Source organism: Pseudophryne corroboree, unplaced genomic scaffold (genome assembly GCF_028390025.1).
Source record: "Pseudophryne corroboree isolate aPseCor3 unplaced genomic scaffold, aPseCor3.hap2 scaffold_460, whole genome shotgun sequence".
NCBI lineage: Eukaryota > Metazoa > Chordata > Amphibia > Anura > Myobatrachidae > Pseudophryne > Pseudophryne corroboree.
The window spans coordinates 317,929-345,040 of NW_026970076.1; the positions used below are offsets into that span (position 1 = coordinate 317,929).

The window sequence follows — 27,112 nt, forward strand, 5'->3', positions numbered from 1 at the left end:
TTGTTCTCTGAAAAGTGTCGACAAAGCCAAGTCTCTGATTAACACCTTTGTAGGGATGGTTTTTCACCTATTACTAAATTAAACTTGCTTCATTGGAAAGGCAGCAAGATGCATCCTCATTTCAATGTCTACTGAAATAATACGGGTTGATACCAGGAAACATTAATGCCACTGCATCCTTGCTGATTTCTCATGTGGAAGTCTGTTTAATGTGAAAACAAGGTGATATCTAATTAGCACACAGGTAAGGAATTAAGAAAATCTTTATTTAAGGGTGAAGATGTTTCTCACAAAATCGTTGCCCCAATGCATCATTGAAATTCAAGCTGGAAAGATGATTTTAATATATCACTTGTACATTTTGTACTGCTCTTCTGGTGACAATGTAGTTTGTTTTTGTCAATTACCATTTTAATAATAGGGTAAAGAAAATTAAGTGGCTTTTTAAAAGAAAACAATACTTTCAATATACTATTAAAACAAATTAAAATGGTAAAAGTTATTGTACTTTAATGAAAAATAAAAGAGCAAAAATATCAATCCCAGTTTTGGATTACTTTAATTAACAAAAAAAAATGCATATAGCAGAGGATAGTTTTAATCTGCCTACCTCTGGGTTATGGGCCCAGCATGCTTCCATTGCAGTACTCTGCTGCACATGTAAGTGCAAGAGATCCTGAAGCACTCACTCATCATGGGAAAGTACCAATGTGTTTCTTCGTTGGTGGATGGAAGAAACATCTTACAAAAACTCTCCAGATTACTGACTTTTTAAAGTTTTTCTAGGAAACGTTTTAGATGAATGCTTATTAGCCTTTGTCAGTATCCACTTTTGCAAAGTGTCTCTGTGGTGCAATCAGTTAGTGTGTTTGGCTACTAACCAAAAGGTTGGTGGTTCAATCCCACCCAGGGATGTAAGTGACCTTGTGATCAGGTTTTGGTGATCTTTAAGTGGACAAGTCAAAATTTCAAACCCCCTGTTATGATGTAGGGTACCTGGCCTTCTCTGATGTAATCAGAGTTAGATTTGATTAAGTGATTTTATAAAAAACAGCTAGGAAGCACAATTTAGCAGTGGGTTGCAGAGAAAAAAAATATGCTGGCAGAAAAATCCAATTGAGTGATTAAACAGCTCTTCATTTTCTGGCTTTATTTTTATGCTAACAAATTTGTTCTCTGAAAAGTGTCCACAAAGCCAAGTCTCTGATGAACACCTATGTAAGGATGGTTTTTCACCTATTACTAAATTAAACTTGCTTCATTGGAAAGGCAGCAAGATGCATCCTCATTTCAATGTCTACTGAAATAATACAGGTTGACACCAGGAAACATTAACGCCACTGCATCCTTGCTGCTTTCTCATGTAGAAGTCTGTTTAATGTGAAAACAAGGTGATATCTAATTAGCACACAGGTAAGGAATTAAGAAAATCTTTATTTAAGGGTGAAGATGTTTCTCACAAAATCGTTGCCCCAATGCATCATTGAAATTAAAGCTGGAAAGATGATTTTAATATATCACTTGTACATTTTGTATTGCTCTTCTGGTGACAATGTAGTTTGTTTTTGTCAATTACCATTTTAATAATAGGGTAAAGAAAATTAAGTGGATTTTTGAAAGAAAACAATACTGTCAATATACTATTAAAACAAATTAAAATGGTAAAAGTTATTGTACTTTAAGTAAACATAAAATAGCTAACATATCAATCCCAGTTTTGGATTACTTTAATTAACAAAAAAAATGCATATAGCAGAGGATAGTTTCAATCTGCCTACCTCTGGGTAATGGGCCCAGCATGCTTCCATTGCAGTACTCTGCTGCACATGTAAGTGCAAGAGATCCTGAAGCACTCACTCATCATGGGAAAGTACCAATGTGTTTCTTCGTTGGTTGATTTAAGAAAATTCTTACAAAAACTCTCCAGATTATTGACTTTTTAAAGTTTTTCTAGGAAACGTTCTAGATGAATGCTTATGAGCCTTTGTCAGGATGTACTTTTTGCAAAGTGTCTCTGTGGCGCAATCGCTTAGTGTGTCTGGCTACTAACCAAAAGGTTGGTGGTTCAATCCCACCCAGGGACATAATTGACCTTGTGATCAGGTTTTGGTGATCTTTAAGTAGACAAGTCAAAATTTCAAACCCCATTTTATGGTGTAGGGTACCTGGCCTTCTCTGATGTAATCAGAGTTAGATTTGATTCAGTGATTTTATAAAAAACAGCTAGGAAGCACAATTTAGCAATGGGTTGCAGAGAAAAAAAATATGCTGGCAGAAAAATCCAATTGAGTGATTAAACAGCTCTTCATTTTCTGCCTTTATTTTTATGCTAACAAATTTGTTCTCTAAAAGTGTCCACAAAGCCAAGTCTCTGATTAACACCTTTGTAGGGATGGTTTTTCACCTATAACTAAATTAAACTTGCTTCATTGGAAAGGCAGCAAGATGCATCCTCATTTCAATGTCTACTGAAATAATACAGGTTGACACCAGGAAACATAAAACGCCACTGCATCCTTGCTGCTTTCTCATGTAGAAGTCTGTTTAATGTGAAAACAAGGTGATATCTAATTAGCACACAGGTAAGGAATTAAGAAAATCTTTATTTAAGGGTGAAGATGTTTCTCACAAAATCGTTGTTCCAATGCATCATTGAAATTCAAGCTGGAAAGATGATTTTAATATATCACTTGTACATTTTGTATTGCTCTTCTGGTGACAATGTAGTTTGTTTTTGTCAATTACCCTTTTAATAATAGGGTAAAGAAAATTAAGTGGATTTTTTAAAGAAAACTATACTGTCAATACACTATTAAAACAAATAAAAATGGTAAAAGTTATTGTACTTTAAGTAAAAATAAAAGAGCTAAAATATCAATCCCAGTGTTGGATTACTTTAATAAAAAAAAATGCATATAGCAGAGGATAGTTTTAATCTGCCTACCTCTGGGTTATGGGCCCAGCATGCTTCCATTGCAGTACTCTGCTGCACATGTAAGTGCAAGAGATCCTGAAGCACTCACTCATCATGGGAAAGTACCAATGTGTTTCTTCATTGGTTGATGGAAGAAACATCTTACAAAAACTCTCCAGATTATTGACTTTTTAAAGTTTTTCTAGGAAACGTTCTAGATGAATGCTTATTAGCCTTTGTCAGTACCCACTTTTGCAAAGTGTCTCTGTGGTGCAATCAGTTAGTGTGTTTGGCTACTAACCAAAACGTTAGTGGTTCAATCCCACCCAGGGACATAATTGACCTTGTTATCAGATTTTGGTGATCTTTAAGTAGACAAGTCAAAATTTCAAACCCCCTCTTATGGTGTAGAGTACCTGGCCTTCTCTGATGTAATCAGAGTTAGATTTGATTCAGTGATTTTATAAAAACAGCTAGGAAGCACAATTTAGCAGTGAGTTGCAGAGAAAAAGAAATATGCTGGCAAAAAAATCCAATTGAGTGATTAAACAGCTCTTAATTTTCTGGCTTTATTTTTATGCTAACAAATTTGTTCTCTGAAAAGTGTCGACAAAGCCAAGTCTCTGATTAACACCTTTGTAGGGATGGTTTTTCACCTATTACTAAATTAAACTTGCTTCATTGGAAAGGCAGCAAGATGCATCCTCATTTCAATGTCTACTGAAATAATACGGGTTGATACCAGGAAACATTAATGCCACTGCATCCTTGCTGATTTCTCATGTGGAAGTCTGTTTAATGTGAAAACAAGGTGATATCTAATTAGCACACAGGTAAGGAATTAAGAAAATCTTTATTTAAGGGTGAAGATGTTTCTCACAAAATCGTTGCCCCAATGCATCATTGAAATTCAAGCTGGAAAGATGATTTTAATATATCACTTGTACATTTTGTACTGCTCTTCTGGTGACAATGTAGTTTGTTTTTGTCAATTACCATTTTAATAATAGGGTAAAGAAAATTAAGTGGCTTTTTAAAAGAAAACAATACTTTCAATATACTATTAAAACAAATTAAAATGGTAAAAGTTATTGTACTTTAATGAAAAATAAAAGAGCAAAAATATCAATCCCAGTTTTGGATTACTTTAATTAACAAAAAAAATGCATATAGCAGAGGATAGTTTTAATCTGCCTACCTCTGGGTTATGGGCCCAGCATGCTTCCATTGCAGTACTCTGCTGCACATGTAAGTGCAAGAGATCCTGAAGCACTCACTCATCATGGGAAAGTACCAATGTGTTTCTTCGTTGGTGGATGGAAGAAACATCTTACAAAAACTCTCCAGATTACTGACTTTTTAAAGTTTTTCTAGGAAACGTTTTAGATGAATGCTTATTAGCCTTTGTCAGTATCCACTTTTGCAAAGTGTCTCTGTGGCGCAATCAGTTAGTGTGTTTGGCTACTAACCAAAAGGTTGATGGTTCAATCCCACCCAGGGATGTAAGTGACCTTGTGATCAGGTTTTGGTGATCTTTAAGTGGACAAGTCAAAATTTCAAACCCCCTGTTATGATGTAGGGTACCTGGCCTTCTCTGATGTAATCAGAGTTAGATTTGATTAAGTGATTTTATAAAAAACAGCTAGGAAGCACAATTTAGCAGTGGGTTGCAGAGAAAAAAAATATGCTGGCAGAAAAATCCAATTGAGTGATTAAACAGCTCTTCATTTTCTGGCTTTATTTTTATGCTAACAAATTTGTTCTCTGAAAAGTGTCCACAAAGCCAAGTCTCTGATGAACACCTATGTAAGGATGGTTTTTCACCTATTACTAAATTAAACTTGCTTCATTGGAAAGGCAGCAAGATGCATCCTCATTTCAATGTCTACTGAAATAATACAGGTTGACACCAGGAAACATTAACGCCAATGCATCCTTGCTGCTTTCTCATGTGGAAGTCTGTTTAATGTGAAAACAAGGTGATATCTAATTAGCACACAGGTAAGGAATTAAGAAAATCTTTATTTAAGGGTGAAGATGTTTCTCACAAAATCGTTGCCCCAATGCATCATTGAAATTCAAGCTGGAAAGATGATTTTATTATATCACTTGTACATTTTGTATTGCTCTTCTGGTGACAATGTAGTTTGTTTTTGTCAATTACCATTTTAATAATAGGGTAAAGAAAATTAAGTGGATTTTTGAAAGAAAACAATACTGTCAATATACTATTAAAACAAATTAAAATGGTAAAAGTTATTGTACTTTAAGTAAACATAAAATAGCTAACATCAATCCCAGTTTTGGATTACTTTAATTAACAAAAAAAATGCATATAGCAGAGGATAGTTTCAATCTGCCTACCTCTGGGTAATGGGCCCAGCATGCTTCCATTGCAGTACTCTGCTGCACATGTAAGTGCAAGAGATCCTGAAGCACTCACTCATCATGGGAAAGTACCAATGTGTTTCTTCGTTGGTTGATTTAAGAAAATTCTTACAAAAACTCTCCAGATTATTGACTTTTTAAAGTTTTTCTAGGAAACGTTCTAGATGAATGCTTATTAGCCTTTGTCAGTATGTAATTTTTGCAAAGTGTCTCTGTGGCGCAATCGGTTAGTGTGTCTGGCTACTAACCAAAAGGTTGGTGGTTCAATCCCACCCAGGGACATAATTGACCTTGTGATCAGGTTTTGGTGATCTTTAAGTAGACAAGTCAAAATTTCAAACCCCATTTTATGGTGTAGGGTACCTGGCCTTCTCTGATGTAATCAGAGTTAGATTTGATTCAGTGATTTTATAAAAAACAGCTAGGAAGCACAATTTAGCAATGGATTGCAGAGAAAAAAAATATGCTGGCAGAAAAATCCAATTGAGTGATTAAACAGCTCTTCATTTTCTGGCTTTATTTTTATGCTAACAAATTTGTTCTCTAAAAGTGTCCACAAAGCCAAGTCTCTGATTAACACCTTTGTAGGGATGGTTTTTCACCTATAACTAAATTAAACTTGCTTCATTGGAAAGGCAGCAAGATGCATCCTCATTTCAATGTCTACTGAAATAATACAGGTTGACACCAGGAAACATTAACGCCACTGCATCCTTGCTGCTTTCTCATGTAGAAGTCTGTTTAATGTGAAAACAAGGTGATATCTAATTAGCACACAGGTAAGGAATTAAGAAAATCTTTATTTAAGGGTGAAGATGTTTCTCACAAAATCGTTGCCCCAATGCATCATTGAAATTCAAGCTGGAAAGATGATTTTAATATATCACTTGTACATTTTGTATTGCTCTTCTGGTGACAATGTAGTTTGTTTTTGTCAATTACCCTTTTAATAATAGGGTAAAGAAAATTAAGTGGATTTTTTTAAGAAAACTATAATGTCAATACACTATTAAAACAAATTAAAATGGTAAAAGTTATTGTACTTTAAGTAAAAATAAAAGAGCTAAAATATCAATCCCAGTTTTGGATTACTTTAATTAAAAAAAAATGCATATAGCAGAGGATAGTTTTAATCTGCCTACCTCTGGGTTATGGGCCCAGCATGCTTCCATTGCAGTACTCTGCTGCACATGTAAGTGCAAGAGATCCTGAAGCACTCACTCATCATGGGAAAGTACCAATGTGTTTCTTCGTTGGTTGATCTAAGAAACATCTTACAAAAACTCTCCAGATTATTGACTTTTTAAAGTTTTTCTAGGAAACGTTCTAGATGAATGCTTATTAGCCTTTGTCAGTATCCACTTTTGCAAAGTGTCTCTGTGGTGCAATCAGTTAGTGTGTTTGGCTACTAACCAAAAGGTTGGTGGTTCAATCCCACCCAGGGACATAATTGACCTTGTGATCAGGTTTTGGTGATCTTTAAGTAGACAAGTCAAAATTTCAAACCCCCTTTTATGTTGTAGGGTACCTGGCCTTCTCTGATGTAATCAGAGTTAGATTTGATTCAGTGATTTTATAAAAAACAGCTAGGAAGCACAATTTAGCAGTGGGTTGCAGAGAAAAAGAAATATGCTGGCAAAAAAAATCCAATTGAGTGATTAAACAGCTCTTAATTTTCTGGCTTTATTTTTATGCTAACAAATTTGTTCTCTGAAAAGTGTCCACAAAGCCAAGTCTCTGATTAACACCTTTGTATGGATGGTTTTTAACCTATTACTAAATTAAACTTGCTTCATTGGAAAGGCAGCAAGATGCATCCTCATTTCAATGTCTACTGAAATAATACAGGTTGACACCAGGAAACATTAACGCCACTGCATCCTTGCTGCTTTCTCATGTGGAAGTCTGTTTAATGTGAAAACAAGGTGATATCTAATTAGCACACAGGTAAGGAATTAAGAAAATCTTTATTTAAGGGTGAAAATGTTTCTCACAAAATCGTTGCCCCAATGCATCATTGAAATTCAAGCTGGAAAGATGATTTTAATATATCACTTGTACATTTTGTATTGCTCTTCTGGTGACAATGTAGTTTGTTTTTGTCAATTACCATTTTAATAATAGGGTAAAGAAAATTAAGTGGATTTTTGAAAGAAAACTATACTGTCAATATACTATTAAAACAAATTAAAATGGTAAAAGTTATTGTACTTTAAGTAAAAATAAAAGAGCAAAAATATCAATCCCAGTTTTGATTACTTAAATTAACAAAAAAAAATGCATATAGCAAAGGATAGTTTCAATCTGCCTACCTCTGGGTTATGGGCCCAGCATGCTTCCATTGCAGTACTCTGCTGCACATGTAAGTGCAAGAGATCCTGAAGCACTCACTCATCATGGGAAAGTACCAATGTGTTTCTTCGTTGGTGGATGGAAGAAACATCTTACAAAAACTCTCCAGATTATTGACTTTTTAAAGTTTTTCTAGGAAACATTTTAGATGAATGCTTATTAGCCTTTGTCAGTATGGACTTTTGCAAAGTGTCTCTGTGGCGCAATCAGTTAGTGTGTACGGCTATAAACCAAAAGGTTGGTGGTTCAATCCCACCCAGGGACGTAATTGACCTTGTTATCAGATTTTGGTGATCTTTAAGTAGACAAGTCAAAATTTCAAACCCCCTCTTATGGTGTAGGGTACCTGGCCTTCTCTGATGTAATCAGAGTTAGATTTGATTCAGTGATTTTATAAAAACAGCTAGGAAGCACAATTTAGCAGTGGGTTGCAGAGAAAAAGAAATATGCTGGCAAAAAAAATCCAATTGAGTGATTAAACAGCTCTTCATTTTCTGGCTTTATTTTTATGCTAACAAATTTGTTCTCTGAAAAGTGTCCACAAAGCCAAGTCTCTGATTAACACCTTTGTAAGGATGGTTTTTCACCTATTACTAAATTAAACTTGCTTCATTGGAAAGGCAGCAAGATGCATCCTCATTTCAATGTCTACTGAAATAATACAGGTTGACACCAGGAAACATTAACGCCACTGCATCCTTGCTGCTTTCTCATGTGGAAGTCTGTTTAATGTGAAAACAAGGTGATATCTAATTAGCACACAGGTAAGGAATTAAGAAAATCTTTATTTAAGGGTGAAAATGTTTCTCACAAAATCGTTGCCCCAATGCATCATTGAAATTCAAGCTGGAAAGATGATTTTAATATATCACTTGTACATTTTGTATTGCTCTTCTGATGACAATGTAGTTTGTTTTTGTCAATTACCATTTTAATAATAGGGTAAAGAAAATTAAGTGGATTTTTAAAAGAAAACAATACTTTCAATATACTATTAAAACAAATTAAAATGGTAAAAGTTATTGTACTTTAATGAAAAATAAAAGAGCAAAAATATCAATCCCAGTTTTGGATTACTTTAATTAACAAAAAAAATGCATATAGCAGAGGATAGTTTTAATCTGCCTACCTCTGGGTTATGGGCCCAGCATGCTTCCATTGCAGTACTCTGCTGCACATGTAAGTGCAAGAGATCCTGAAGCACTCACTCATCATGGGAAAGTACCAATGTGTTTCTTCGTTGGTGGATGGAAGAAACATCTTACAAAAACTCTCCAGATTATTGACTTTTTAAAGTTTTTCTAGGAAACGTTTTAGATGAATGCTTATTAGCCTTTGTCAGTATGTACTTTTGCAAAATGTCTCTGTGGCGCAATCAGTTAGTGTGTACGGCTATAAACCAAAAGGTTGGTGGTTCAATCCCACCCAGGGACGTAATTGACCTTGTTATCAGATTTTGGTGATCTTTAAGTAGACAAGTCAAAATTTCAAACCCCCTCTTATGGTGTAGGGTACCTGGCCTTCTCTGATGTAATCAGAGTTAGATTTGATTCAGTGATTTTATAAAAACAGCTAGGAAGCACAATTTAGCAGTGGGTTGCAGAGAAAAAGAAATATGCTGGCAAAAAAATCCAATTGAGTGATTAAACAGCTCTTAATTTTCTGGATTTATTTTTATGCTAACAAATTTGTTCTTTGAAAAGTGTCCACAAAGCCAAGTCTCTGATTAACACCTTTGTAGGGATGGTTTTTAACCTATTACTAAATTAAATTTGCTTCATTGGAAAGGCAGCAAGATGCATCCTCATTTCAATGTCTACTGAAATAATACGGGTTGACACAAGGAAACATTAACGCCACTGCATCCTTGCTGCTTTCTCATGTGGAAGTCTGTTTAATGTGAAAACAAGGTGATATCTAATTAGCACACAGGTAAGGAATTAAGAAAATCTTTATTTAAGGGTGAAGATGTTTCTCACAAAATCGTTGCCCCAATGCATCATTGAAATTCAAGCTGGAAAGATGATTTTAATTTATCACTTGTACATTTTGTATTGCTCTTCTGGTGACAATGTAGTTTGTTTTTGTCAATTACCCTTTTAATAATAGGGTAAAGAAAATTAAGTGGATTTTTTAAAGAAAACTATACTGTCAATATACTATTAAAACAAATTAAAATGGTAAAAGTTATTGTACTTTAAGTAAAAATAAAAGAGCAAAAATATCAATCCCAGTTTTGATTACTTAAATTAACAAAAAAAAATGCATATAGCAAAGGATAGTTTCAATCTGCCTACCTCTGGGTTATTGGCCCAGCATGCTTCCATTGCAGTACTCTGCTGCACATGTAAGTGCAAGAGATCCTGAAGCACTCAGTCATCATGGGAAAGTACCAATGTGTTTCTTCGTTGGTTGATGGAAGAAACATCTTACAAAAACTCTCCAGATTATTGACTTTTTAAAGTTTTTCTAGGAAACGTTTTAGATGAATGCTTATTAGCCTTTGTCAGTATGTACTTTTGCTAAGTGTCTCTGTGGCGCAATCAGTTAGTGTATATGGCTAGTAACCAAAAGGTTGGTGGTTCAATCCCACCCAGGGACGTAATTGACCTTGTTATCAGATTTTGGTGATCTTTAAGTAGACAAGTCAAAATTTCAAACCCCCTCTTATGGTGTAGGGTACCTGGCCTTCTCTGATGTAATCAGTTAGATTTGATTCAGTGATTTTATAAAAACAGCTAGGAAGCACAATTTAGCAGTGGGTTGCAGAGAAAAAGAAATATGCTGGCAAAAAAATCCAATTGAGTGATTAAACAGCTCTTCATTTTCTGGCTTTATTTTTATGCTAACAAATTTGTTCTCTGAAAAGTGTCCACAAAGCCAAGTCTCTGATTAACACCTTTGTAAGGATGGTTTTTCACCTATTACTAAATTAAACTTGCTTCATTGGAAAGGCAGCAAGATGCATCCTCATTTCAATGTCTACTGAAATAATACAGGTTGACACCAGGAAACATTAACGCCACTGCATCCTTGCTGCTTTCTCATGTGGAAGTCTGTTTAATGTGAAAACAAGGTGATATCTAATTAGCACACAGGTAAGGAATTAAGAAAATCTTTATTTAAGGGTGAAAATGTTTCTCACAAAATCGTTGCCCCAATGCATCATTGAAATTCAAGCTGGAAAGATGATTTTAATATATCACTTGTACATTTTGTATTGCTCTTCTGGTGACAATGTAGTTTGTTTTTGTCAATTACCATTTTAATAATAGGGTAAAGAAAATTAAGTGGATTTTTAAAAGAAAACAATACTTTCAATATACTATTAAAACAAATTAAAATGGTAAAAGTTATTGTACTTTAATGAAAAATAAAAGAGCAAAAATATCAATCCCAGTTTTGGATTACTTTAATTAACAAAAAAAATGCATATAGCAGAGGATAGTTTTAATCTGCCTACCTCTGGGTTATGGGCCCAGCATGCTTCCATTGCAGTACTCTGCTGCACATGTAAGTGCAAGAGATCCTGAAGCACTCACTCATCATGGGAAAGTACCAATGTGTTTCTTCGTTGGTGGATGGAAGAAACATCTTACAAAAACTCTCCAGATTATTGACTTTTTAAAGTTTTTCTAGGAAACGTTTTAGATGAATGCTTATTAGCCTTTGTCAGTATGCACTTTTGCAAAGTGTCTCTGTGGCGCAATCAGTTAGTGTGTACGGCTATAAACCAAAAGGTTGGTGGTTCAATCCCACCCAGGGACGTAATTGACCTTGTTATCAGATTTTGGTGATCTTTAAGTAGACAAGTCAAAATTTCAAACCCCCTCTTATGGTGTAGGGTACCTGGCCTTCTCTGATGTAATCAGAGTTAGATTTGATTCAGTGATTTTATAAAAACAGCTAGGAAGCACAATTTAGCAGTGGGTTGCAGAGAAAAAGAAATATGCTGGCAAAAAAATCCAATTGAGTGATTAAACAGCTCTTCATTTTCTGGCTTTATTTTTATGCTAACAAATTTGTTCTCTGAAAAGTGTCCACAAAGCCAAGTCTCTGATTAACACCTTTGTAAGGATGGTTTTTCACCTATTACTAAATTAAACTTGCTTCATTGGAAAGGCAGCAAGATGCATCCTCATTTCAATGTCTACTGAAATAATACAGGTTGACACAAGGAAACATTAACGCCACTGCATCCTTGCTGCTTTCTCATGTGGAAGTCTGTTTAATGTGAAAACAAGGTGATATCTAATTAGCACACAGGTAAGGAATTAAGAAAATCTTTATTTAAGGGTGAAAATGTTTCTCACAAAATCGTTGCCCCAATGCATCATTGAAATTCAAGCTGGAAAGATGATTTTAATATATCACTTGTACATTTTGTATTGCTCTTCTGGTGACAATGTAGTTTGTTTTTGTCAATTACCATTTTAATAATAGGGTAAAGAAAATTAAGTGGATTTTTTAAAGAAAACAATACTTTCAATATACTATTAAAACAAATTAAAATGGTAAAAGTTATTGTACTTTAATGAAAAATAAAAGATCAAAAATATCAATCCCAGTTTTGGATTACTTTAATTAACAAAAAAAATGCATATAGCAGAGGATAGTTTTAATCTGCCTACCTCTGGGTTATGGGCCCAGCATGCTTCCATTGCAGTACTCTGCTGCACATGTAAGTGCAAGAGATCCTGAAGCACTCACTCATCATGGGAAAGTACCAATGTGTTTCTTCGTTGGTGGATGGAAGAAACATCTTACAAAAACTCTCCAGATTATTGACTTTTTAAAGTTTTTCTAGGAAACGTTTTAGATGAATGCTTATTAGCCTTTGTCAGTATGTACTTTTGCAAAGTGTCTCTGAGGCGCAATCAGTTAGTGTGTACGGCTATAAACTAAAAGGTTGGTGGTTCAATCCCACCCAGGGACGTAATTGACCTTGTTATCAGATTTTGGTGATCTTTAAGTAGACAAGTCAAAATTTCAAACCCCCTCTTATGTTGTAGGGTACCTTGCTTTCTCTGATGTAATCAGAGTTAGATTTGATTCAGTGATTTTATAAAAACAGCTAGGAAGCACAATTTAGCAGTGGGTTGCAGAGAAAAAGAAATATGCTGGCAAAAAAATCCAATTGAGTAATTAAACAGCTCTTAATTTTCTGGCTTTATTTTATGCTAACAAATTTGTTCTTTGAAAAGTGTCCACAAAGCCAAGTCTCTGATTAACACCTTTGTAGGGATGGTTTTTCACCTATTACTAAATTAAATTTGCTTCATTGGAAAGGCAGCAAGATGCATCCTCATTTCAATGTCTACTGAAATAATACGGGTTGACACAAGGAAACATTAACGCCACTGCATCCTTGCTGCTTTCTCATGTAGAAGTCTGTTTAATGTGAAAACAAGGTGATATCTAATTAGCACACAGGTAAGGAATTAAGAAAATCTTTATTTAAGGGTGAAGATGTTTCTCACAAAATCGTTGCCCCAATGCATCATTGAAATTCAAGCTGGAAAGATGATTTTAATATATCACTTGTACATTTTGTATTGCTCTTCTGGTGACAATGTAGTTTGTTTTTGTCAATTACCATTTTAATAATAGGGTAAAGAAAATTAAGTGGATTTTTGAAAGAAAACAATACTGTCAATATACTATTAAAACAAATTAAAATGGTAAAAGTTATTGTACTTTAAGTAAAAATAAAAGAGCCAAAATATCAATCCCAGTTTTGGATTACTTTAATTAACAAAAAAAAATGCATATAGCAGAGGATAGTTTCAATCTGCCTACCGCTGGGTTATGGGCCCAGCATGCTTCCATTGCTGTACTCTGCTGCACATGTAAGTGCAAGAGATCCTGAAGCACTCACTCATCATGGGAAAGTACCAATGTGTTTCTCGTTGGTTGATGGAAGAAACATTTTACAAAAACTCTCCAGATTATTGACTTTTTAAAGTTTTTCTAGGAAACGTTCTAGATGTATGCTTATTAGCCTTTGTCAGTATGTCCTTTTTGCGAAGTGTCTCTGTGGTGCAATCGGTTAGTGTGTCCGGCTACTAACCAAAAGGTTGGTGGTTCAATCCCACCCAGGGACGTAATTGACCTTGTTATCAGATTTTGGTGATCTTTAAGTAGACAAGTCAAAATTTCAAACCCCCTGTTATGGTGTAGGGTACCTGGCCTTTTCTGATGTAATCAGAGTTAGATTTGATTCAGTGATTTAATAAAAACAGCTAGGAAGCACAATTTAGCAGTGGGTTGCAGAGAAAAAGAAATATGCTGGCAAAAAAAATCCAATTGAGTGATTAAACAGCTCCTTATTTTCTGGCTTTATTTTTATGCTAACAAATTTGTTCTCTGAAAAGTGTCCACAAAGCCAAGTCTCTGATTAACACCTTTGTAGGGATGGTTTTTCACCTATTACTAAATTAAATTTGCTTCATTGGAAAGGCAGCAAGATGCATCCTCATTGCAATGTCTACTGAAATAATACGGGTTGACACAAGGAAACATTAACGCCACTGCATCCTTGCTGCTTTCTCATGTGGAAGTCTGTTTAATGTGAAAACAAGGTGATATCTAATTAGCACACAGGTAAGGAATTAAGAAAATCTTTATTTAAGGGTGAAAATGTTTCTCACAAAATCGTTGCCCCAATGCATCATTGAAATTCAAGCTGAAAAGATGATTTTAATATATCACTTGTACATTTTGTATTGCTCTTCTGATGACAATGTAGTTTGTTTTTGTCAATTACCATTTTAATAATAGGGTAAAGAAAATTAAGTGGATTTTTAAAAGAAAACAATACTTTCAATATACTATTAAAACAAATCAAAATGGTAAAAGTTATTGTACTTTAATGAAAAATAAAAGAGCAAAAATATCAATCCCAGTTTTGGATTACTTTAATTAACAAAAAAAATGCATATAGCAGAGGATAGTTTTAATCTGCCTACCTCTGGGTTATGGGCCCAGCATGCTTCCATTGCAGTACTCTGCTGCACATGTAAGTGCAAGAGATCCTGAAGCACTCACTCATCATGGGAAAGTACCAATGTGTTTCTTCGTTGGTGGATGGAAGAAACATCTTACAAAAACTCTCCAGATTATTGACTTTTTAAAGTTTTTCTAGGAAACGTTTTAGATGAATGCTTATTAGCCTTTGTCAGTATGTACTTTTGCAAAGTGTCTCTGTGGCGCAATCAGTTAGTGAGTACGGCTATAAACCAAAAGGTTGGTGGTTCAATCCTACCCAGGGACGTAATTGACCTTGTTATCAGATTTTGGTGATCTTTAAGTAGACAAGTCAAAATTTCAAACCCCCTCTTATGGTGTAGGGTACCTGGCCTTCTCTGATGTAATCAGAGTTAGATTTGATTCAGTGATTTTATAAAAACAGCTAGGAAGCACAATTTAGCAGTGGGTTGCAGAGAAAAAGAAATATGCTGGCAAAAAAAATCCAATTGAGTGATTAAACAGCTCTTAATTTTCTGGCTTTATTTTTATGCTAACAAATTTGTTCTTTGAAAAGTGTCCACAAAGCCAAGTCTCTGATTAACACCTTTGTAGGGATGGTTTTTAACCTATTACTAAATTAAATTTGCTTCATTGGAAAGGCAGCAAGATGCATCCTCATTTCAATGTCTACTGAAATAATACGGGTTGACACAAGGAAACATTAACGCCACTGCATCCTTGCTGCTTTCTCATGTGGAAGTCTGTTTAATGTGAAAACAAGGTGATATCTAATTAGCACACAGGTAAGGAATTAAGAAAATATTTATTTAAGGGTGAAGATGTTTCTCACAAAATCGTTGCCCCAATGCATCATTGAAAGTCAAGCTGGAAAGATGATTTTAATATATCACTTGTACATTTTGTATTGCTCTTCTGGTGACAATGTAGTTTGTTTTTGTCAATTACCCTTTTAATAATAGGGTAAAGAAAATTAAGTGGATTTTTTAAAGAAAACTATACTGTCAATATACTATTAAAACAAATTAAAATGGTAAAAGTTATTGTACTTTAAGTAAAAATAAAAGAGCAAAAATATCAATCCCAGTTTTGATTACTTAAATTAACAAAAAAATATGCATATAGCAAAGGATAGTTTCATTCTGCCTACCTCTGGGTTATGGGCCCAGCATGCTTCCATTGCAGTACTCTGCTGCACATGTAAGTGCAAGAGATCCTGAAGCACTCAGTCATCATGGGAAAGTACCAATGTGTTTCTTCGTTGGTTGATGGAAGAAACATCTTACAAAAACTCTCCAGATTATTGACTTTTTGAAGTTTTTCTAGGAAACGTTTTAGATGAATGCTTATTAGCCTTTGTCAGTATGTACTTTTGCAAAGTGTCTCTGTGGCGCAATCAGTTAGTGTATATGGCTATTAACCAAAAGGTTGGTGGTTCAATCCCACCCAGGGACGTAATTGACCTTGTTATCAGATTTTGGTGATCTTTAAGTAGACAAGTCAAAATTTCAAACCCCCTCTTATGGTGTAGGGTACCTGGCCTTCTCTGATGTAATCAGAGTTAGATTTGATTCAGTGATTTTATAAAAACAGCTAGGAAGCACAATTTAGCAGTGGGTTGCAGAGAAAAAGAAATATGCTGGCAAAAAAATCCAATTGAGTGATTAAACAGCTCTTCATTTTCTGGCTTTATTTTTATGCTAACAAATTTGTTCTCTGAAAAGTGTCCACAAAGCCAAGTCTCTGATTAACACCTTTGTAAGGATGGTTTTTCACCTATTACTAAATTAAACTTGCTTCATTGGAAAGGCAGCAAGATGCATCCTCATTTCAATGTCTACTGAAATAATACAGGTTGACACCAGGAAACATTAACGCCACTGCATCCTTGCTGCTTTCTCATGTGGAAGTCTGTTTAATGTGAAAACAAGGTGATATCTAATTAGCACACAGGTAAGGAATTAAGAAAATCTTTATTTAAGGGTGAAAATGTTTCTCACAAAATCGTTGCCCCAATGCATCATTGAAATTCAAGCTGGAAAGATGATTTTAATATATCACTTGTACATTTTGTATTGCTCTTCTGATGACAATGTAGTTTGTTTTTGTCAATTACCATTTTAATAATAGGGTAAAGAAAATTAAGTGGATTTTTAAAAGAAAACAATACTTTCAATATACTATTAAAACAAATTAAAATGGTAAAAGTTATTGTACTTTAATGAAAAATAAAAGAGCAAAAATATCAATCCCAGTTTTGGATTACTTTAATTAACAAAAAAAATGCATATAGCAGAGGATAGTTTTAATCTGCCTACCTCTGGGTTAAGGGCCCAGCATGCTTCCATTGCAGTACTCTGCTGCACATGTAAGTGCAAGAGATCCTGAAGCACTCACTCATCATGGGAAAGTACCAATGTGTTTCTTCGTTGGTGGATGGAAGAAACATCTTACAAAAACTCTCCAGATTATTGACTTTTTAAAGTTTTTCTAGGAAACGTTTTAGATGAATGCTTATTAGCCTTTGTCAGTATGTACTTTCGCAAAGTGTCTCTGTGGCGCAATCAGTTAGTGTGTACGGCTATAAACCAAAAGGTTGGTGGTTCAATCCCACCCAGGGACGTAATTGACCTTGTTATCAGATTTTGGTGATCTTTAAGTAGACAAGTCAAAATTTCAAACCCCCTCTTATGGTGTAGGGTACCTGGCCTTCTCTGATGTAATCAGAGTTAGATTTGATTCAGTGATTTTATAAAAACAGCTAGGAAGCACAATTTAGCAGTGGGTTGCAGAGAAAAAGAAATATGCTGGCAAAAAAAATCCAATTGAGTGATTAAACAGCTCTTAATTTTCTGGATTTATTTTTATGCTAACAAATTTGTTCTTTGAAAAGTGTCCACAAAGCCAAGTCTCTGATTAACACCTTTGTAGGGATGGTTTTTAACCTATTACTAAATTAAATTTGCTTCATTGGAAAGGCAGCAAGATGCATCCTCATTTCAATGTCTACTGAAATAATACGGGTTGACACAAGGAAACATTAACGCCACTGCATCCTTGCTGCTTTCTCATGTGGAAGTCTGTTTAATGTGAAAACAAGGTGATATCTAATTAGCACACAGGTAAGGAATTAAGAAAATCTTTATTTAAGGGTGAAGATGTTTCTCACAAAATCGTTGCCCCAATGCATCATTGAAAGTCAAGCTGGAAAGATGATTTTAATATATCACTTGTACATTTTGTATTGCTCTTCTGGTGACAATGTAGTTTGTTTTTGTCAATTACCCTTTTAATAATAGGGTAAAGAAAATTAAGTGGATTTTTTAAAGAAAACTATACTGTCAATATACTATTAAAACAAATTAAAATGGTAAAAGTTATTGTACTTTAAGTAAAAATAAAAGAGCAAAAATATCAATCCCAGTTTTGATTACTTAAATTAACAAAAAAATATGCATATAGCAAAGGATAGTTTCATTCTGCCTACCTCTGGGTTATGGGCCCAGCATGCTTCCATTGCAGTACTCTGCTGCACATGTAAGTGCAAGAGATCCTGAAGCACTCAGTCATCATGGGAAAGTACCAATGTGTTTCTTCGTTGGTTGATGGAAGAAACATCTTACAAAAACTCTCCAGATTATTGACTTTTTAAAGTTTTTCTAGGAAACGTTTTAGATGAATGCTTATTAGCCTTTGTCAGTATGTACTTTTGCAAAGTGTCTCTGTGGCGCAATCAGTTAGTGTATATGGCTATTAACCAAAAGGTTGGTGGTTCAATCCCACCCAGGGACGTAATTGACCTTGTTATCAGATTTTGGTGATCTTTAAGTAGACAAGTCAAAATTTCAAACCCCCTCTTATGGTGTAGGGTACCTGGCCTTCTCTGATGTAATCAGAGTTAGATTTGATTCAGTGATTTTATAAAAACAGCTAGGAAGCACAATTTAGCAGTGGGTTGCAGAGAAAAAGAAATATGCTGGCAAAAAAATCCAATTGAGTGATTAAACAGCTCTTCATTTTCTGGCTTTATTTTTATGCTAACAAATTTGTTCTCTGAAAAGTGTCCACAAAGCCAAGTCTCTGATTAACACCTTTGTAAGGATGGTTTTTCACCTATTACTAAATTAAACTTGCTTCATTGGAAAGGCAGCAAGATGCATCCTCATTTCAATGTCTACTGAAATAATACAGGTTGACACCAGGAAACATTAACGCCACTGCATCCTTGCTGCTTTCTCATGTGGAAGTCTGTTTAATGTGAAAACAAGGTGATATCTAATTAGCACACAGGTAAGGAATTAAGAAAATCTTTATTTAAGGGTGAAAATGTTTCTCACAAAATCGTTGCCCCAATGCATCATTGAAATTCAAGCTGGAAAGATGATTTTAATATATCACTTGTACATTTTGTATTGCTCTTCTGATGACAATGTAGTTTGTTTTTGTCAATTACCATTTTAATAATAGGGTAAAGAAAATTAAGTGGATTTTTAAAAGAAAACAATACTTTCAATATACTATTAAAACAAATTAAAATGGTAAAAGTTATTGTACTTTAATGAAAAATAAAAGAGCAAAAATATCAATCCCAGTTTTGGATTACTTTAATTAACAAAAAAATATGCATATAGCAAAGGATAGTTTCATTCTGCCTACCTCTGGGTTATGGGCCCAGCATGCTTCCATTGCAGTACTCTGCTGCACATGTAAGTGCAAGAGATCCTGAAGCACTCACTCATCATGGGAAAGTACCAATGTGTTTCTTCGTTGGTGGATGGAAGAAACATCTTACAAAAACTCTCCAGATTATTGACTTTTTAAAGTTTTTCTAGGAAACGTTTTAGATGAATGCTTATTAGCCTTTGTCAGTATGTACTTTTGAAAAGTGTCTCTGTGGCGCAATCAGTTAGTGTATATGGCTATTAACCAAAAGGTTGGTGGTTCAATCCCACCCAGGGACGTAATTGACCTTGTTATCAGATTTTGGTGATCTTTAAGTAGACAAGTCAAAATTTCAAACCCCCTCTTATGGTGTAGGGTACCTGGCCTTCTCTGATGTAATCAGAGTTAGATTTGATTCAGTGATTTTATAAAAACAGCTAGGAAGCACAGTTTAGCAGTGGGTTGCAGAGAAAAAGAAATATGCTGGCAAAAAAATCCAATTGAGTGATTAAACAGCTCTTCATTTTCTGGCTTTATTTTTATGCTAACAAATTTGTTCTTTGAAAAGTGTCCACAAAGCCAAGTCTCTGATTAACACCTTTGTAGGGATGGTTTTTCACCTATTACTAAATTAAATTTGCTTCATTGGAAAGGCAGCAAGATGCATCCTCATTTCAATGTCTACTGAAATAATACGGGTTGACACAAGGAAACATTAACGCCACTGCATCCTTGCTGCTTTCTCATGTGGAAGTCTGTTTAATGTGAAAACAAGGTGATATCTAATTAGCACACAGGTAAGGAATTAAGAATATCTTTATTTAAGGGTGAAGATGTTTCTCACAAACTCGTTGCCCCAATGCATCATTGAAATTCAAGCTGGAAAGATGATTTTAATTTATCACTTGTACATTTTGTATTGCTCTTCTGGTGACAATGTAGTTTGTTTTTGTCAATTACCCTTTTAATAATAGGGTAAAGAAAATTAAGTGGATTTTTTAAAGAAAACTATACTGTCAATATACTATTAAAACAAATTAAAATGGTAAAAGTTATTGTACTTTAAGTAAAAATAAAAGAGCAAAAATATCAATCCCAGTTTTGATTACTTAAATTAACAAAAAAAAATGCATATAGCAAAGGATAGTTTCAATCTGCCTACCTCTGGGTTATGGGCCCAGCATGCTTCCATTGCAGTACTCTGCTGCACATGTAAGTGCAAGAGATCCTGAAGCACTCAGTCATCATGGGAAAGTACCAATGTGTTTCTTCGTTGGTTGATGGAAGAAAAATCTTACAAAAACTCTCCAGATTATTGACTTTTTAAAGTTTTTCTAGGAAACGTTTTAGATGAATGCTTATTAGCCTTTGTCAGTATGTACTTTTGCTAAGTGTCTCTGTGGCGCAATCAGTTAGTGTATATGGCTATTAACCAAAAGGTTGGTGGTTCAATCCCACCCAGGGACGTAATTGACCTTGTTATCAGATTTTGGTGATCTTTAAGTAGACAAGTCAAAATTTCAAACCCTCTCTTATGGTGTAGGGTACCTGGCCTTCTCTGATGTAATCAGAGTTAGATTTGATTCAGTGATTTTATAAAAACAGCTAGGAAGCACAATTTAGCAGTGGGTTGCAGAGAAAAAGAAATATGCTGGCAAAAAAATCCAATTGAGTGATTAAACAGCTCTTCATTTTCTGGCTTTATTTTTATGCTAACAAATTTGTTCTCTGAAAAGTGTCCACAAAGCCAAGTCTCTGATTAACACCTTTGTAAGGATGGTTTTTCACCTATTACTAAATTAAACTTGCTTCATTGGAAAGGCAGCAAGATGCATCCTCATTTCAATGTCTACTGAAATAATACAGGTTGACACCAGGAAACATTAACGCCACTGCATCCTTGCTGCTTTCTCATGTGGAAGTCTGTTTAATGTGAAAACAAGGTGATATCTAATTAGCACACAGGTAAGGAATTAAGAAAATCTTTATTTAAGGGTGAAAATGTTTCTCACAAAATCGTTGCCCCAATGCATCATTGAAAGTCAAGCTGGAAAGATGATTTTAATATATCACTTGTACATTTTGTATTGCTCTTCTGGTGACAATGTAGTTTGTTTTTGTCAATTACCATTTTAATAATAGGGTAAAGAAAATTAAGTGGATTTTTAAAAGAAAACAATACTTTCAATATACTATTAAAACAAATTAAAATGGTAAAAGTTATTGTACTTTAATGAAAAATAAAAGAGCAAAAATATCAATCCCAGTTTTGGATTACTTTAATTAACAAAAAAAATGCATATAGCAGAGGATAGTTTTAATCTGCCTACCTCTGGGTTATGGGCCCAGCATGCTTCCATTGCAGTACTCTGCTGCACATGTAAGTGCAAGAGATCCTGAAGCACTCAGTCATCATGGGAAAGTACCAATGTGTTTCTTCGTTGGTTGATGGAAGAAACATCTTACAAAAACTCTCCAGATTATTGACTTTTTAAAGTTTTTCTAGGAAACGTTTTAGATGAATGCTTATTAGCCTTTGTCAGTATGTACTTTTGCTAAGTGTCTCTGTGGCGCAATCAGTTAGTGTATATGGCTATTAACCAAAAGGTTGGTGGTTCAATCCCACCCAGGGACGTAATTGACCTTGTTATCAGATTTTGGTGATCTTTAAGTAGACAAGTCAAAATTTCAAACCCCCTCTTATGGTGTAGGGTACCTGGCCTTCTCTGATGTAATCAGAGTTAGATTTGATTCAGTGATTTTATAAAAACAGCTAGGAAGCACAATTTAGCAGTGGGTTGCAGAGAAAAAGAAATATGCTGGCAAAAAAATCCAATTGAGTGATTAAACAGCTCTTCATTTTCTGGCTTTATTTTTATGCTAACAAATTTGTTCTTTGAAAAGTGTCCATAAAGCCAAGTCTCTGATTAACACCTTTGTAGGGATGGTTTTTCACCTATTACTAAATTAAATTTGCTTCATTGGAAAGGCAGCAAGATGCATCCTCATTTCAATGTCTACTGAAATAATACGGGTTGACACAAGGAAACATTAACGCCACTGCATCCTTGCTGCTTTCTCATGTGGAAGTCTGTTTAATGTGAAAACAAGGTGATATCTAATTAGCACACAGGTAAGGAATTAAGAAAATCTTTATTTAAGGGTGAAGATGTTTCTCACAAAATCGTTGCCCCAATGCATCATTGAAAGTCAAGCTGGAAAGATGATTTTAATATATCACTTGTACATTTTGTATTGCTCTTCTGGTGACAATGTAGTTTGTTTTTGTCAATTACCCTTTTAATAATAGGGTAAAGAAAATTAAGTGGATTTTTGAAAGAAAACTATACTGTCAATATACTATTAAAACAAATTAAAATGGTAAAAGTTATTGTACTTTAAGTAAAAATAAAAGAGCAAAAATATCAATCCCAGTTTTGATTACTTAAATTAACAAAAAAAAATGCATATAGCAAAGGATAGTTTCAATCTGCCTACCTCTGGGTTATGGGCTCAGCATGCTTCCATTGCAGTACTCTGCTGCACATGTAAGTGCAAGAGATCCTGAAGCACTCAGTCATCATGGGAAAGTACCAATGTGTTTCTTCGTTGGTTGATGGAAGAAACATCTTACAACAACTGTCCAGATTATTGACTTTTTAAAGTTTTTCTAGGAAACGTTCTAGATGTATGCCTTTGTCAGTAGGTACTTTTTGCAAAGTGTCTCTGTGGCGCAATCGGTTAGTGTGTCCAGCTACTAACCAAAAGGTTGGTGGTTCAATCCCACCCAGGGACGTAATTGACCTTGTTATCAGATTTTGGTGATCTTTAAGTAGACAAGTCAAAATTTCAAACCCCTTGTTATGGTGTAGGGTACCTGGCCTTCTCTGATGTAATCAGAGTTAGATTTGATTCATTGATTTTATAAAAACAGCTAGGAAGCACAATTTAGCAGTGGGTTGCAGAGAAAAATAAATATGCTGGCAAAAAAAAATCCAATTGAGTGATTAAACAGCTCTTTATTTTCTGGCTTTATTTTTATGCTAACAAATTTGTTCTCTGAAAAGTGTCCACAAAGCCAAGTCTCTGATTAACACCTTTGTAGGGATGGTTTTTCACCTATTACTAAATTAAACTTGCTTCATTGGAAAGGCAGCAAGATGCATCCTCATTTCAATGTCTACTGAAATAACACAGGTTGACACCAGGAAACATTAACGCCACTGCATCCTTGCTGCTTTCTCATGTGGAAGTCTGTTTAATGTGAAAACAAGGTGATATCTAATTAGCACACAGGTAAGGAATTAAGAAAATCTTTATTTAAGGGTGAAGATGTTTCTCACAAAATCGTTGCCCCAATGCATCATTGAAATTCAAGCTGGAAAGATGATTTTAATATATCACTTGTACATTTTGTATTGCTCTTCTGGTGACAATGTAGTTTGTTTTTGTCAATTACCCTTTTAATAATAGGGTAAAGAAAATTAAGTGGATTTTTTAAAGAAAACTATACTGTCAATATACTATTAAAACAAATTAAAATGGTAAAAGTTATTGTACTTTAAGTAAAAATAAAAGAGCAAAAATATCAATCCCAGTTTTGATTACTTAAATTAACAAAAAAAAATGCATATAGCAAAGGATAGTTTCAATCTGCCTACCTCTGGGTTATGCTTCCATTGCAGTACTCTGCTGCACATGTAAGTGCAAGAGATCCTGAAGCACTCACTCATCATGGGAAAGTACCAATGTGTTTCTTCGTTGGTTGATGGAAGAAACATCTTACAAAAACTCTCCAGATTATTGACTTTTTAAAGTTTTTCTAGGAAACGTTCTAGATGTATGCTTATTAGCCTTTGTCAGTATGCATTTTTACAAAGTGTCTCTGTGGCGCAATTGGTTAGTGTGTCTGGCTACTAACCAAAAGGTTGGTGGTTCAATCCCACCCAGGGACGTAATTGACCTTGTTATCAGATTTTGGTGATCTTTAAGTAGACAAGTCAAAATTTCAAACCCCCTGTTATGGTGTAGGGTACCTGGCCTTCTCTGATGTAATCAGAGTTAGATTTGATTCAGTGATTTTATAAAAACAGATAGGAAGCACAATTTAGCAGTGGGTTGCAGAGAAAAAGAAATATGCTGGCAAAAAAAATCCAATTGAGTGATTAAACAGCTCTTCATTTTCTGGCTTTATTTTTATGCTAACAAATTTGTTCTCTGAAAAGTGTCCACAAAGCCAAGTCTCTGATTAACACCTTTATAGGGATGGTTTTTCACCTATTACTAAATTAAACTTGCTTCATTGGAAAGGCAGCAAGATGCATCCTCATTTCAATGTCTACTGAAATAATACAGGTTGACACCAGGAAACATTAACGCCACTGCATCCTTGCTGCTTTCTCATGTAGAAGTCTGTTTAATGTGAAAACAAGGTGATATCTAATTAGCACACAGGTAAGGAATTAAGAAAATCTTTATTTAAGGGTGAAGATGTTTCTCACAAAATCGTTGCCCCAATGCATCATTGAAATTCAAGCTGGAAATATGATTTTAATATATCACTTGTACATTTTGTATTGCTCTTCTGGTGACAATGTAGTTTGTTTTTGTCAATTACCCTTTTAATAATAGGGTAAAGAAAATTAAGTGGATTTTTTAAAGAAAACTATACTGTCAATATACTATTAAAACAAATTAAAATGGTAAAAGTTATTGTACTTTAAGTAATAATAAAAGAGCAAAAATATCAATCCCAGTTTTGATTACTTAAATTAACAAAAAAAAATGCATATAGCAAAGGATAGTTTCAATCTGCCTACCTCTGGGTTATGGGCCCAGCATGCTTCCATTGCAGTACTCTGCTGCACATGTAAGTGCAAGAGATCCTGAAGCACTCACTCATCATGGGAAAGTACCAATGTGTTTCTTCATTGGTTGATGGAAGAAACATCTTACAAAAACTCTCCAGATTATTGACTTTTTAAAGTTTTTCTAGGAAACGTTCTAGATGTATGCTTATTAGCCTTTGTCAGTATGTACTTTTTGCAAAGTGTCTCTGTGGCGCAATCGGTTAGTGTGTCCGGCTACTAACCAAAAGGTTGGTGGTTCAATCCCAACCAGGGACGTAATTGACCTTGTTATCAGATTTTGGTGATCTTTAAGTAGACAAGTCAAAATTTCAAACCCCCTGTTATGGTATAGGGTACCTGGCCTTCTCTGATGTAATCAGAGTAAGATATGATTCAGTGATTTTATAAAAACAGCTAGGAAGCACAATTTAGCAGTGGGTTGCAGAGAAAAAGAAATATGCTGCCAAAAAAAATCCAATTGAGTGATTAAACAGCTCTTCATTTTCTGTCTTTATTTTTATGCTAACAAATTTGTTCTTTGAAAAGTGTCCACAAAGCCAAGTCTCTGATTAACACCTTTGTAGGGATGGTTTTTCACCTATTACTAAATTAAACTTGCTTCATTGGAAAGGCAGCAAGATGCATCCTCATTTCAATGTCTACTGAAATAATACAGGTTGACACCAGGAAACATTAACGCCACTGCATCCTTGCTGCTTTCTCATGTGGAAGTCTGTTTAATGTGAAAACAAGGTGATATCTAATTAGCACACAGGTAAGGAATTAAGAAAATCTTTATTTAAGGGTGAAGATGTTTCTCACAAAATCGTTGCCCCAATGCATCATTGAAATTCAAGCTGGAAAGATGATTTTAATATATCACTTGTACATTTTGTATTGCTCTTCTGGTGACAATGTAGTTTGTTTTTGTCAATTACCATTTTAATAATAGGGTAAAGAAAATTAAGTGGATTTTTGAAAGAAAACAATACTGTCAATATACTATTAAAACAAATTAAAATGGTAAAAGTTATTGTACTTTAAGTAAAAATAAAAGAGCCGAAATATCAATCCCAGTTTTGGATTACTTTAATTAACAAAAAAAAAATGCATATAGCAAAGGATAGTTTCAATCTGCCTACCGCTGGGTTATGGGCCCAGCATGCTTCCATTGCTGTACTCTGCTGCACATGTAAGTGCAAGAGATCCTGAAGCACTCACTCATCATGGGAAAGTACCAATGTGTTTCTTCGTTGGTTGATGGAAGAAACATCTTACAAAAACTCTCCAGATTATTGACTTTTTAAAGTTTTTCTAGGAAACGTTTTAGATGAATGCTTATTAGCCTTTGTCAGTATGGACTTTTGCAAAGTGTCTCTGTGGCGCAATCAGTTAGTGTGCACGGCTATTAACCAAAAGGTTGGTGGTTCAATCCCACCCAGGGACGTAATTGACCTTGTTATCAGATTTTGGTGATCTTTAAGTAGACAAGTCAAAATTTCAAACCCCCTCTTATGGTGTAGGGTACCTGGCCTTCTCTGATGTAATCAGATTTGATTCAGTGATTTTATAAAAACAGCTAGGAAGCACAATTTAGCAGTGGGTTGAAGAGAAAAAGAAATATGCTGGCAAAAGAATCCAATTGGGAGATTAAACAGCTCTTTATTTTCTGGCTTTATTTTTATGCTAACAAATTTGTTCTCTGAAAAGTGTCCACAAAGCCAAGTCTCTGATTAACACCTTTGTAGGGATGGTTTTTCACCTATTACTAAATTAAACTTGCTTCATTGGAAAGGCAGCAAGATGCATCCTCATTTCAATGTCTACTGAAATAATACAGGTTGACACCAGGAAACATTAACGCCACTGCATCCTTGCTGCTTTCTCATGTGGAAGTCTGTTTAATGTGAAAAGAAGGTGATATCTAATTAGCACACAGGTAAGGAATTAAGAAAATCTT

At 34.6% G+C, this 27,112-nt stretch overlaps 3 non-coding genes across 3 annotated transcripts; all 3 read left to right on the forward strand.

Moving 5' to 3' along the window:
• The first annotated feature begins 5,510 nt into the window (after positions 1 to 5,510).
• On the forward strand, positions 5,511 to 5,584 carry TRNAS-ACU (transfer RNA serine (anticodon ACU)). The gene has a single exon. It is a non-coding gene; the product is annotated as a tRNA-Ser (tRNA).
• Positions 5,585 to 6,675: 1,091 nt separating this feature from the next.
• On the forward strand, positions 6,676 to 6,749 carry TRNAS-ACU (transfer RNA serine (anticodon ACU)). The gene has a single exon. It is a non-coding gene; the product is annotated as a tRNA-Ser (tRNA).
• Positions 6,750 to 24,184: 17,435 nt separating this feature from the next.
• TRNAS-ACU (transfer RNA serine (anticodon ACU)) lies at positions 24,185 to 24,258 on the forward strand. Its single transcript has one exon. It is a non-coding gene; the product is annotated as a tRNA-Ser (tRNA).
• The last annotated feature ends 2,854 nt before the right edge of the window (positions 24,259 to 27,112 follow it).